This window comes from Crocodylus siamensis, chromosome 14 (assembly GCF_052110815.1).
Source record: "Crocodylus siamensis isolate JL-2025a chromosome 14, ASM5211081v1, whole genome shotgun sequence".
Classification (NCBI taxonomy): domain Eukaryota; kingdom Metazoa; phylum Chordata; order Crocodylia; family Crocodylidae; genus Crocodylus; species Crocodylus siamensis.
In genome coordinates, this window is record NC_143408.1 from 9710108 (window position 1) to 9714453 (window position 4346).

Consider the following 4346-nt stretch of genomic DNA (forward strand, 5'->3'; position numbering starts at 1 on the left):
GCCTTGGGGCTTCAGGGGCTTGTGGAAGAGCCCCCCACATGGCGCGGGACAGCGGGGGGGCAAGGGGGATCACCCCCCACTGGCAGGAACAGGTGAGTGTGGTGGGGGGGGGTTCAGGTTTTTTTTGTTAACGGGCCGGAGCTGGGGCAGGCAGGGCAGCTGGGGGCGGGGGGTAGAGTGGCTCATGGCAGAGCCCCCCACCTGGCATGGGGCAGTGGGGGGCAGCAGGGATTGCCCCCGCCCAGCAGCAGCTGGTGAGTTAGGCCTTTTTTTTCCAAAGTGCCAGAAGCTGGGCCAGGGGGACAGCCATTGCCGGGCTGGGAGAGTGGGCCTGGGTGATTCGGATATTCAGCCAAATCCACAGCAGCTGAATCTCCAAGTCAGCCAAATCGATTCGGGACAGTGATTCAAATCTCTGAATCAAATTACTGTCCCCCAAATCGGCCGAATCCGAAGCAAATACTAGCTGCTTCGCACAGGCTACCGTGTACCCCTTTCTGCTATCTGAAAGGTATGATGTAGACTGGGAGTGCTGGGGTGGGGGGGCGTCTTTATCCAATCCATGTTTTATTCATAGCTCAACACAGAACATGCTCCAGGAATCAAGCAAAGGGAAGCCTCATCTTCAGCGTCCTGATGGGGGATACCCTGAACTAGGCTGCTCTGCTTGTGGAGCACAATAGTCCTATCCTTCAGGACTGGGAGTCATTTCTCCAAGAATGCTCCGCTGTGTTCAATGACCCGCACCCGACCTGCATGGCAAGGGCCCTGGTAAGAAACCTTCTCCAGAGGAAAGGTACTGCTGCCAAGTGTGCTTTGCAGGGGATGTTCATGAGCACAAGCAGTGCATTAAACCTGGGGTCGGCGTTTTCCATGTATGTATTTGTTCGTGTCTGACATGTGACAGTCTGTCTTTGAGTAGCTAGCATATTTGGGGGGGAGTTACCTGACCGTAAAGCTGTTTCTAATGAGTCAGTGTTTACCTATTTAAGCATTTAAAAAATGGACCAGGTGCAGATGACAGTGAGCTGGGGAGGAAGGGCAGAGGGTGGGGAGCAGGCTAAAGGATTTTAGTCCCGTTCTGTAATCACTAGTTATACACACACATGCACACACTCATATATACACACACATACACACACACACACACACACACGTATACATTTATACAAATATATATCTATGGACACATACATACATACAAAGTGTTGTATGGAGAGGAATGCTCCCTAACACCATGACTCCCATTCCCCAGGTCTGTCCTTGGACCTATTTTTCTAAGCCTCCTGCAGTCTCCTTCACTCCTCTCTGCTTTCCTGTGCCTCCTTCTCTCCTTCTGCCCCTGCCAGACAGCATCTGTAACTCTTCCATCAACAAGAACTGCGCTCCGTTTACACCTCCAAACCCTTCCCACCCTCCTGTAATAGTAATCCCCACCTTGTTCCCTTGCCCCTCTCTGCTTCTTCTCCCCTGTGCACGGCTTTGTGGCACTAGTACCAAGTGGCAACAGGGCAGAGTTACTCTGGGTTCAGTGGAGGAGCCATAGTCAGCTTACAGGAACAGGCTAACTTTATTAATAAAAACTAAAGGAGTGGGATGTAACTGGGAAACACTTTTAATATAACACGCTCAGAGTTTTTCCTTCTAACCAGCGACCCACAGCCTGTTCTCTTCACCCAGGGTGTTTACCATTCCCCTTAAAGGACCGGTATCTTTACAGGTCAACTTCATCTCTTCTCCTCCCCCTGGTTTCTGCTGCCCACTAAACCAGGAACAGCCGCCTGCTTGGAAAACCCCATCTCCAAATTCTTCTCATGCAGGGGGAAGCTGCTCAAACATGCCACGGGCCTGCGGCTACTGGGAGGAATGTTGTACAAGCAGGAGAGCTTTAGGGCAACTTTTTAACAAGTCGTAAGTCCCACTAACTTTCACCAGGACTTAGGCTGTTAAGTACAACTGCGTGAATAACTGATAGTTTTTGGTTCTCTCTCTACAAATGAAAAAGGATCATGTTCAATCAGCCCCAAATAGAAATTAAATTGTCAGTGACAGGAAGTAGGAATGGGGCGTAAGAGAAATGAATTTCTTCAGGTGGAACTGGTCAAGTCAGGAAATGCAAGTGAGGAAGAAGGCTCTCAGCTGTGTCACCGTCTAAGCGAGGCCTTTGATACGGGAGCTTCGGCTGCATCCCTTACTGTGCTGCTGACAAAAGTTTGAGCTAATGGCTGCAAAGGGCTTTCCCTCAATCCCATAGCTGGTTCAGCTGAAAAAATCATTGATGAGATGAGCAAACCATATGTGGAGCAGCCAGGGGAGGGAGTAGCTGTCAGAGCAGATTTATGGGGTGGGGGCAGAGGAGATGCCCCGCTTGCTGCCTCTGCCTCTGGACCGGCATCATTGAAGCTCCGCTTTCCCCTGCGCGTTACCAGGCAGGGAGCAGTGTCCAGTATGGGGAATGGCCTCCGGCCAGTGAGCTGACCCATGCAGCAAGGCAGGGGCTTCCAGCTGTCTTTAGCACTAAGAAGGAGCCCTACACTTCACATAGGATCCAGGCCTTTCTCCAACCCCTGCAACTGCTCTCTGCCTTGTCTCTGTGCTAAGGTTTTTGCTGCACCTTACTCCATTTGGCCCAGCACAGTGCATCCCCCCTACTCCCCTAGCCAGCACTAGCAATAGCAGAATAGAAGAGATCCCTCAGACAAGGAGCAGTCATCTTAACCAAGCACCTTCTGTGATAGGATCCACCTCCAGAGAAAGGCCACGCTGCCTCCTAGCAGCCACTCTGCCTCTGGCCTGCCCCACTGGCCTCTCGGGCCACCGCCCCATGCTCACTGGCCACACCTGGCTCTCTAAATAAAAAATATGTGAAGGCAGAGTAAGCTGTAGGTGCTTTACTCAGCCATGTTCTGGCCCCAATCCCTGCCTGCCCAAGGCATTACTCTTTTGTCCTTTCTCTCAGCTCCAGGCCCCAGCCCTGCTTCACTCTTCTTGTTTCTGGGCCGGCCAGCCCTGTCTCAATGTTGTGAGTCTCAGACCCTCTAGCTAATTTTCCAGGCCTAGCAGGCACCACCTGTGCACTGCCACCAACAACCATGTCCCTGTTGTCCCTATTTGTGTCCCAGGACAGTAATTATGCCTTCCAGCCACCCCCATAGTTGAATCTATATCCCATGGATCTTCCTCAGCAAACCTCCCCAGGGCTCCTAGCCCCATCTGAGCACCGACCCACCAGGCACCCATTTGCCCTATCAGCTTTAGCCTAGTCCTAACAGGTCTCCCTTATTCACTAAACCCCAGCCCTATTTCAGCCTCTGGCCATGCAGCCTACCAGATTCCCAACACTTGCAGGGCTCTTTCATAGTTTCATAGTTGTTAGAGGCTGGAAGGGACCTTACAGATCATCAGGTCCAGCCCCTCTGCACTTGTGCAGGAAAGACTGCTGGGATCAGTTCGGTGGCAATGCATAGGGGTGCACGGTGCATGGCCTGACGGGCCATGCTCGCCACTTAGGCAATGGAGGGGGGGGGCAGGCAGGAGCACCAGTGCCCTGCTGCAAGTGCCAGCCGGTTGCTGCGACTGTTGCAACCGCTTCCGGGGGGACGCCCCCCCCCCAGTCTGCGGGATCACCTGGAGGGGACTCCCCACTCTGGTCGGCAACACTGGTTGCAGGGGGGGCACATGCCCCCCCGCAACTAAGGCAGCATCTGTTACCCAAGGATCAGATGATGCCAGCAAGATGGGTGTCAAGAGACTTTCTGAAGATCTCCAGAGTGGGTGACTGTACCACCTCTGGGGGCGGCCTCAGCACTTGGCTTGTAAAGAAGTTTTTCTTTGTCTAGCCTGACGCGCGCTTTGATCAGAAAAAACAAAGTCATCACTATGGTCCCACTGAGATTTGAACTCAGATCACTGGATTCAAAGTCCAGAGTGCTAACCATTACACCATGGGACCCACTGCAATACTGTGGGACCTGGTGCTTCAAACCCTTCTGCTCATGGTCTGGGCCCCCAGCCCTTAGTTTCTGCCCACCCAGCCCACCAGGTCCCAGACCCTTGCAGAGATCCTCTCTTGGCTTCAGCGCCTAAACCTTGTAACTTTATCCCACCACTGCTGGAGTGTATCCCAAGCACCCCAAACCTTCACTCAGAGTATGAACAACTCAAAAGCACTTATCTATAGGAGGTCTCAGGGATGAGTGGTGCCATCTGGATCCCAACCCAGGCTGTGCACTGACAGGGTCCTTGAGGTGGGCTGGTTGTGTACATGGGCAGTGGGATGGGAGGTGTATCCTGCCAACTCCATAGGAAGGGCTAACAAGGAGTCCTTATGCGATCTACATAGAATA

At 52.8% G+C, this 4346-nt stretch overlaps 1 non-coding gene across 1 annotated transcript; it reads right to left on the bottom strand.

The window, feature by feature from the left end:
• Positions 1–3880: 3880 nt before the first annotated feature.
• TRNAQ-UUG (transfer RNA glutamine (anticodon UUG)) lies at positions 3881–3952 on the bottom strand. Its single transcript has one exon. It is a non-coding gene; the product is annotated as a tRNA-Gln (tRNA).
• Positions 3953–4346: the final 394 nt, after the last annotated feature.